This window comes from Canis lupus, chromosome 31, assembly GCF_011100685.1.
Source record: "Canis lupus familiaris isolate Mischka breed German Shepherd chromosome 31, alternate assembly UU_Cfam_GSD_1.0, whole genome shotgun sequence".
Lineage (NCBI taxonomy): Eukaryota > Metazoa > Chordata > Mammalia > Carnivora > Canidae > Canis > Canis lupus.
This window is the reverse complement of record NC_049252.1, coordinates 12220478-12230424: the sequence shown is the minus strand read 5'-3', so window position 1 is coordinate 12230424 and position 9947 is coordinate 12220478. Positions and strand designations below refer to the sequence as shown.

The window sequence follows — 9947 nt, the reverse complement described above, 5'->3', positions numbered from 1 at the left end:
TTTTACCCTTAAAAAAAAAAAGAGAGAGAGAGAGCAAGTTTAAAGTTCACGCAGTGCACAAGAGGTCTCCACTGGGGATTTCTGGTATTATTAACTTCCTGACCTCAGATAATTAAAAAGAAAGAGCAGAGCCACCTCAGACTATGACTCAACTTTGAACTTTTAACCTTCCAAGTAAAGTATTTAAATTGTAAATGGTAGACCCTGGAAGCTTTCTTATTGCTATTAACTTCCTTCATCTCTGGTCACAAAGTTATAATTTAGGCCAAAAGCATAGCCCGAACTTTCCTTTTTATTTATTTAACCTCTTTTAGCAGAAAGAATTGAGAACTCTATTTACCTAGAAATGACAGGTATTCGGGAGAAATGAGTGAAGCCTGAAGGGTCATCGAGTCTTGGAGTGAGAAGCAACCCAAGACAATCTTTCTGGCCTGCTCATTTGTGAAGGAGAATACTGAGAACTAGGGAGGTGAGTGATTTCCTTAAGGTCCAATGAGTAATAGGAGAACAAAAGAGCATCCCTGATTCATTAGCTGTACTTGTTTCAGTAGTGGAGGGATTCAAACATGACTGGGGGTAAGGAATATTTCTGGATGTAACATAGGGGTTGAGATTTTTACATTAAAATTAATAAAAGGGAAAAAAAATCACTGGATAGGGAGTCAAGAGGCCTGGGTCCTAGTGACCCCTTTACCCCATTGATGGTACAATCTTAGGAAATTGTTTAACTTTTCCAAGCCATAATTTGCGTGGTTGTAAAATGGAACATAGTTGAGAGGAGGTGATAAGCATCTAAGACTGTTCTAACATTTTTGATTCAAGAATACTTGCTACCATGCATGTTTAAACACTGTATACATATACAATTCTCAGCAACAGCTGGGTTTTCTCAACACGGAGGATAGGGCTAGATGGCATGATTTTAGGGTAATTGGCTATATCACAATGGGCTTGACACTGCTGATGAGGCTCTCCTTTCTGTAAGAAAAGACAAAAATCCCAAAGGAAAAGGGGGAATATCATGTAAAGAAGTATAAGAGACAGGGAAGAAAAAAGCAGAAGACCTGGGACAAAAAAAGGACAGGGAGGGGTGGGGGGAAGGCATTAGACACCAGGGTGACAAAGAGCCAGTAGTCCCTTCAGTTGGATAGGACCCAGCCAATGCTTTGTGATACTGAGAAAGTCAATGAGTACCATGTGAATCTGCCGAAGCCACATGCTGTTAATACCCAAGCTTAGAGAGGCAGCTCTCACTGGCACTTGTACAACACGCAGCATGCTGAAGAGACAGTCTTCGGCGGGCCCACTCTTCCCTCCTGCTGTTTGCTAACACCTTTATTGCCTCCAGTTAGTTACTCACACCACTCTCATTCCCATCTGTCAAGGAGAGTTCCCTTCCAACATTCTGTCCTCTTTTCTTATACAAGAGACCCTCCCAGTGTGGCTGCCCAGCACGGGAGCTGGTACTGAGCTGGATGTCGCAAATCTGGAGTGGGGTGAGCAATGATTTTCTTGTTTCCTGGTCCCAAAAAGCAAGGGAGATGGGACTATCTGATCCTGCGTGAGACCCTCCTGCAGAGCCAGCTGGAGGGGAGGGAGAGCATGGTGGTTGTCCAGCTGGAGGCTGTCTGCTTGGCCTGGAAGCAGAGGGTCCAGGGTCACTGCCTGGTCAAAGTGCTAACAGCTGTATTTGACTCCCATCTCATCACAGATGTTTACCCACCCAACTCCGCTCTCAGCTGCTTTAAACGAATTTACTTCTCCTTTATAACCTCCTCTGTTCCTTCTAGCCTCTACCCGCCCCAGGCCAGCCAGGGCAGGTAATTAATATTTGAGCAAGGGACTGTACTGATGTATGTCTGAATAAGTGATTAAAGGTGCAGACCTATGGGCTACAAATAGCTATTAATCCCAGTTTTGGGTGGGTAAAATTACCCAGTTTTTCCTCTGTTCAGTAAGCCCTATTTATTCACTAAATTTCTCCCACATTTTCTAGTCTTGAATGCATTCCTTCCTGTGTAGATGTCCAGAGTACAGTCATATGAACCTCAAAATCCCCAGAGGAAGGAGGTCACAGGTCACCATACAAAGCATGACTGTCATCATGAAATAAGTAATATTGCCTCATTGACACGTACCTTCATCAACATCTAGAAAGGAAATAAATAAAGGACTAGGTCTTGTCTGCCAGCTACCCCTGCAATGGAAAACATCACAATGAAAATAAGATATATTGTGCTTGTGAAACTTAAAAAAAAAAAAGGTTTATGCCATTATTCTCAGTGATGGGCTATTGCAAATTCTAGGTAGCTGGATTCAGGCAGTGATAATAATTCTATTTTTAAAAATTAATCTTTCTTTCTTTCTTTCTTTCTTTCTTTCTTTCTTTCTTTCTTTCTTTCTTTCTTTCTTTCTTTCTTTCTTTCTCTTTTCTTACCTTAAGGTGATGGGAGAAGAACAGAAAGTTAAGCACAACCCAGAGAGCCAATGATAAATAATTCGGTATGTGAATTATCTGCAGTGAAGACTCTCCTAAGCCAGGCCAAATCAACTCCCCTACAGGTAGGAGAGTCTGAGTGCTTCCAAGGGTAGCCAAGCCCCTCACCGCAATTCCCAGCTGTCCTGGCCCCACCGTAGGTATGTGCAAGTGCAGTGTGCGATAAGTAGCTTTTGCTGATTCGAACTACACCCCCACAATCCCAACTCAGCTGAGAAGCTAAGACCTTGCCTCTGGAAGCAGCCAAAGGCTGATGGATTCTCTGCAGTTTTCTATTGTCCCTGGCAATACTGCCTCTTTTGGCGTAAATATTTGAATTGGCGATGAAACTGAAAAAAAGATTGGAAAATCACACCAGCAGAAAGGCGCTCTTGTTTGCTTCCTCCATGCATTTAGATAAAATAGATCCCCGTATATTTCTCTGATATTATTTCTTTGGTTTGATGTACCCAGCTGGCCAGAATAAGTCATCTTTTGGTGATTAAATTTAGTAGAGTATCCATACAAGTGCCAGGAGCTCCAGAACCCTTAATGGAATTTTGGCAGGCAAGACAGCAATAATTGTACAGCAGGTACAATGAAAGTGGGAAGCTGGGAATACAAGGAGCCACAATCTTCTCCCTTCTTTTTGCCAGCAGCTCCGAAAGTGAACTAGTATCTAAATTAGGTGTTATTTTAGATTACACTATGTCATACCTAATGGAAGTAACACCTCAAGCAGACAGATGCCAGGTGGAAATTGGTTGGTATCTAGGGATGGCAATTATTGGCTCATTTCTTTATTCAATTCGTCAGTCTAATAACATGTATCATGGCCATCAAAAAGATATGTCAGTTGCTGGACACTGGATTCTTCCAGTGATCTCTGAAATATAAAAGAGCAAGTTAGGGATTATAGCTGCTCCATGCCTATTTATCTAGGACTGTAAGGCAGGGGGCATGCCCCCACGTGAGCTCCCACATTTTGTGGAGTATAAAAAAACTAGACTTGAGTCTTCTTGTAGAGGGCCAGAGAGACCAATCCACTTATTCCTGAGAGGAAAATTAAGAGGCTCCCTCTAACTTTACGATAGCCATATGAATAGGCCTCCCTTCTATATCCTACCACCTTGAATTGAAGGAGATACAGTTGGGCCAAAATTTTACTAATTGTTGTACTGAATGTCTACTAAATGTAAGACATTATATTGGATAAAGGCTAAATTAAACATGGGCCATGCTTGATCTCAAAGGAGAAAAACCTTTTCACACATAATTGTACTTAAGGATGATTCTGATAAAGGCTATATATAAGAAAACTTACCAGTCTGTGGTAAGTTGCTTATGAGAATACCAGAGAGAAAAGTTATTCCTTGGATATAAAAAAATAGATATAAATGCAATTAAAAATAATAATAATATAGTATTTTTAAAATCAGAGGCATTGCTTTATAAATACTGGTAACCAATTAGGGCAAGAATGTTAAGATGAATTAAGCTCATGTAGTAAATAATTCTTTAGATTCTTGAAAATGGTAGTGTTTGAATTTTTTTTTTTTTTTTTAATGAAAGATTCCAGGAAGCCAGAGACTTCTGGGTAATGTTTAAATCATTGGGAATTGATCTGACATTTAATGGCAAAATGTTGACTCTCTAATGCCGTAACAAGGTCAATGGGTCAAGGGACCTCCATTACCTAAACTTAGCTGTTCTCTTTACATGACATATCAGAGTATTGATCAGGGCTGTTATGCAGGATTGGGCATAGAGTTCTATATCCTTATTATAATGCTCTTAAAAACTGGGTCTAGCCAATATATTATATTCTGCTATGATCTGCATTTTTTGTGTGGCCCCAGTGAACGGGACTTGCTCCGTTTCCTGTTTATCCTCCTACTTTGATTGGTCTGTACTCCTTGGACAAAACTTAAGTCTTCTCTGAATGTTCTGCGTCCAGGGTTCATTCACTGATGGTCTTAACATTCTCAAAGATTCCACATTATATTTTGCGTTCAAACTTCATTGATCTTCCAAACTCAATGATGTTACCAAAATGGTAGTCAGTTTTGATGTTCTTAGAGCTATGACATTGGATGACTGAAGTCGCATTCATACTGGCTAGTCATTATATTTCAATTATAGAAATGTTGGGCACTGACTGGTTTCATAGGCTCAAACTAACTCCTTAGATTTGAACAATGAAGGAATAATTTGATTTAATTTAGTACACTGTAGAACTATAATACTTAGCTTTTCCAAACAGGTTTTATATATTCTCTCATTTTATTCTCATACCACTTATGTATATAATAATTCATGATAGGACCCTAACATTCCATCAAGAAAATACATTTCCATCACAGATGACTAACGTAAGCCATAGGAATCATTTGTTCTACAAAGGATTCAGGACAATTGATCCTTAAACCTTTATTGTATCCTCATGATTCTTAAAACCATAAAAAGATTTAGAGGGTATGGTGGAGATTGCAAGTTGTCCACCAAATTCTGTGTTCCACTGCTTCCAAGGTAAGACAGAGTTGTAACTGAGACAAAGCTACCCAGGCATGAACTATATTTTCCCACCCCCCTGGCAGCTAGTTGTGGCCATAAGACTAAGGTCTCTCCAGTGAAGTATGAGCAAAAGTGATGGATGTCATTCAAGCCCTGCCTTGAAAATTTGTGTGCTCACTCCTATAGCTCATTCTTCTTTCTCAGAGCTGAAATAGTGATGACAAGACAAACCTTAGAAGTCGTGTGTTAACTGTGGAAGGACCACCTTCATTTTGGGTTGATTCCTAAATGACTCAGTGGAGCAGAACCCGTCTTCACTGGCCCTCTCTCCCATCTCCTGCACAGATTATTACTTGAGAGACAAATCCACTTCTATTTTATTTCAGCCATTATATTTTCAGGATACTTAGATTAGGTTAGCCTGCCTAATTGATATGGATGGTTACTTGCTTTTACTAGGAAAAACTTCAAGAGTGTTCAAGCCTGGGTTGGTGATGAGACTGAAAATTACCAAGCCCTGACTTTATTCCTTCTCTCCGTCAGATATTTGATTGGGGGGGGGGGGGTGGAGGTTAGGACAATAGGAGAGAAAAATAAAACAGAGGTAGGTCAAGGCTGGAGGAGGCAGTTGTGGAGGTAAAGTTCTACTACAGAGATGTCTACACCTGCTCAGAAATGAGAATGGAATAAAAACATTAAGAAAATAGAACCAGAAAAATCCCCCTTCCCATTTTTTCTTTTTTAATTAAATAAGCCTTTACTGAGTATGCAGAACTCATTGGATATCAACAGCTACTGAATTCTCAGTTCTTTGTGTTTGATTTGGTAATCATTACAGTGAATTAAACACTAAGAATTCAGCAAGGGTTCTAAAAGAAGCACTGCTGAACAGTCATCATGGACACATATTGCAGAAAGTAACCTCTGTGTTTTCTTCTTAAGTCTTTTCCAATCAAATTGTGTCTTTTCTCTTTAACACTTGTCACTTAGATCTTTATCTTAGTAGGTCATCTCAAAAGTCTTGCATGCTAGAATCCAGAGAAATAGATAAGCATCGCCAACATTTATCGATGATACAACTACTTAATATCCTCCAGAGGTGTTCCCACACACACATTCACATGAAAATAGAACCCGATAGAAACTTTAAAGGGATCTCAAAGGAGAAGCCATGGTGGTAATGTGTGCAATAACCCACAGTCATCACTGCCCTAATAGTATCTGATCTGAACCTGGCAGAGCTTCAGAAAAAGCCATGTGTTCAGGCTAAAACAAGAATGAGAAAAAAGGAGAACGTTGCTTTCTTCTAATGTGGTAAATAGGGCATGAAGTTTTTATAGTTTGCTGGTAGAACCAGTTTTACAAGTTTTCTACTTACCCATAGGGCTTAGCCTTAAGGGAGAAAAAAATACTTTTATTCAGGAAATGTCTTAAGACTTTTGGTAGAGGGTTTAAAGTTGGTATACAAAATAAAGATCTGTATTAACCTTGTTGTGTCTACATTTATTGGGACGAAGCTTGAAATTGAAACTATTACAGATTAAAATTTTTTCATGGGTGCCATACTTTCCACTTCTGTTTTTGGCATGAGGAAGTGCTAAAAGAAAGCTTCCTACTTTTGCATCCTCCTTATGTGACCCCTTATTACTAAGTTTTGGTAGATTCCTCATATTCGTTTAAACTGCTCTCCCAGATTGTTTATTCTAAATGTGAGGAAATGATCATTTAATGGGTCCAGTTCTTCATTCTTCTCAGTTTGGAGAAGAAATGGCTTTAAGAAAGAAATCCCCACAAGGAATCAACATGTGTGCCCCTTTGAGTGGGCATGTGTGAGAGAGAGCCAGGCCTATGGCTAGTGGCAGAGAATGTGACACAGGGAAAGGAGACAAAGAAAGCTTAAGGCAATAAAATGAAATCTTAAGGCAATACAATGTTGAACATGTTATATTTGCACATTTCAAATTTCCTTTCCTTTCAAGTTTCAGTATCTGTTGATAGACTTAAGGTGCTTTCTCAGTATGGCTGCTTCTGCAGATGGTACTGGGGGAGAGCAGAGCAAGGAATAGATGAGGAGAAAAGGAAAACGTGTGTGTTTGTATGTCAAGTTCATCTCATTCATTCTTCTCTCCTAGTTCAGTTAGTGGAAAGTATTCCTATACTGATTCTTTCATTTAACAACTTGTCTGCTTTGACGAAGACAGATCAACTTCAGCATTTGGTGACCCCGAGGGAAATATTCTATATCTAGTGGTGAAACTGATTGATTTTATTAAAGCCACTGTGAAATCTCTGCTTCCTCAGGAAGAAAATTATATTTTTCTTCACTGGAGATTGAATAAGAGAAAATAATCTGAATAAATATTATATGTCATATTCAATTTACAAAGTTATAAATAGAGAAGGTGCAGAGATTGCCTTCAGACTTCAAGTTTGGAACTGAAAGATATGTATGTATGCACATAGCTTACATATTCTTAGTGGAGAATACTTACAAAATTAGAGAGGCTTAATAACTGAGTGTTTTATCCACTCACAAATTAGTTTTTATTAAACAACCTTTTCTGAATAAGGAGCAAAGTGCTTTTGTTCCTTTTTTCATTTGAGGAGTTAAAATTTAATCTTGAAAGTTTGGCTATGCAGCTGATAGCTGGCTTAACAAAATATCCCTCACTTCCTCTTCCACAAGGACCTCTTGGATACTTAAATTCAATCCTGCACAGCAGTTTTGAAATTCTAAAACAATTACAAAATTTTCTTGTCTTTAATGATTCTTGGAGACTGTGAGAACTCAGGTATGCCAGAAAGGTATTTGAAAGGAACAAGAAGTACAAGTATTGGCTTTGTTCCATTCAAATTAGGGTAGCTGCATTACTGCTGATTTTTTTTTTTTTTTTTTCCAGTAAAAGCTTTCTCTACATTTTTCCTATTCTCTAAACTTTACTATTCTGGATTACAAAAAAAAAAAAAAAAAATGTGACAACCTTATCAATGAGCAACCCATATTTTTGTTAAGTAAATGGAGGAAACTAGAACTGATGTCATGTTATCGAAAAGAAGCTGTTGCTGAAATAAGTGATGTGAACAAGAAGGGGAAATCCAACCTGTTGCTACCATCACTAAGGCCAGGGTTGTACTCAAAACTAAAGGTTGCCCAGCTGAAAATGAAAACTCTTTACATACTTCATTTTACTTAACTCTTTTTAAACTCTTTTTTATTCTCTCTTTGGAAGGAGAATGTGTTTTGTTTTGTTTTGTTTTTCTAAGCAAGGAGCATCAGGGGTTATCTTTTCTTGGACAAGCTAAAAGCTGTCACCTTGTCAGAGGAGACAGATGAGGTTGGAGAGGACGCCACCTCCTGAACCAGAGTGCAGAGCTGTGATTCTAGTTCAAGACAAGAACAACAGGTACTTGGGGGAGCAGTCAAGCAAGTTGCCATATCTCTTACTCAACCAGAAATTAAAGCATTGATTTAAAAATTATACATATGGCTTTTTGACCCATGCCAAGGACCCTTTTCTCATTTCACTGTCATTAGTAGTTAGTTTGCTTGTTATGTGACATCATTTTTAAGAGTCATGAAACTATGCAAAGAATGAAAAGTCCATAATATGGTCCTGTGGGAATACCACTGCTTGAAAAGCAAAAATATGTGTTAAACATGTGTCAGCTGGGATTAGAAGGAGTAAACTATTCAAAGCAGAGGGCATGTGATTGGAAGTTTTTTTATATGTCTTTTCCCTCCAACTTCTTACTTTGAAAACTTAAAAACGTACAGAAAATTGCAAGTATAGTACAGTAAACATGCATTGGTCTTTTATGTTGATCTGAGCTAATAGGGTAGCCACTTTCCATATATGGCTATTGGCTACTTCAAAATTTGGCCAGCCCAAATTGCGGTGTGTTGTTCCACATGCCTTTCCAAAAATAAATACTTCCTAATGTTTTTTGAAAAGTAAATAGATATTTGGGCCCTAAACCAAGCAAACAAAAACCACACACACGCACACACACACACAATTTATATTACATGTACACACATGCACATATATGTAATATAAATCCATACTAATATTACAATAACATGTATATGTGTATCTCTGTGTGCATATGTTTAACTATGGATCTAGACTTCATTTCCAATAAATCACTGAAAAAAAAGTGACTGGAGAGGTGAGATGAGGGTTCCACCTTTGGTGAGAGAGGTGAGAGAGGCATCCACCTTTTGAAAAGTGCTTGATGTTTCTCCTAAGAAGTGAATAGGCTCAATAAGTTTATTTATTCTCACATGAAATAGAATATATGAGAAATAATAGAGTCTCTCTTTTTTTTGTAAAATAAAATAAAAATATAAGTTAAAAACAGAAATCCTAAACATTAAGATGTTTCTTCTTGGGCTTATGATTTTACAAGACAGCTTAAATCCAACACTTGCAGGGCTCAGTGGTTGAGGGTCTGCCTTTGGCTCAGGTTGTGATCCCGGGGTCCTGGGATCGAGTCCCACTGCCTCTGCCTCTGCCTATGTTTTTATCTCTCTCTGTATCTATCATGAATAGATAAATAAAATCTTAAAAAAAAAACAAAAAACTAACACTTGCCTGGTTGAAATCATCTTCATTTCTCTACCTACTCCAGTGCAAGCTAAAACACAGGATTGTTAACATGTATTTGAGATCAATTCTAAATTTAATAATCAATATCCAAAGATTCATCACTGGCGAATCAGTGAAGCCATTAAAGAAAGGTTTAAAAACCAGCAGTCAGTGACTTTGAACCTCTTTTAATCTGTTCCCATATAAAATGGAACCAGACTGTTTAATAAGTAAATAGAACATATCCAAATGATGGATGGTGTTCCCTTCTGAGTAGTCTCTTCCTTTGTAAGATGATTCTCTCAAGAAAGTGGTCTTTCTTTCTTCTTTCTTTTTTAAATTTGTTTTGTTCCCTTAAGTAGGGTTCG

At 38.2% G+C, this 9947-nt stretch overlaps 1 long non-coding RNA gene across 1 annotated transcript; it reads left to right on the top strand.

The window, feature by feature from the left end:
• Positions 1 to 236: 236 nt before the first annotated feature.
• LOC119867005 lies at positions 237 to 2628 on the top strand. Its single transcript, XR_005381953.1, has 3 exons — positions 237 to 469; positions 1428 to 1496; positions 2444 to 2628. It is a non-coding gene; the product is annotated as an uncharacterized LOC119867005 (long non-coding RNA).
• The last annotated feature ends 7319 nt before the right edge of the window (positions 2629 to 9947 follow it).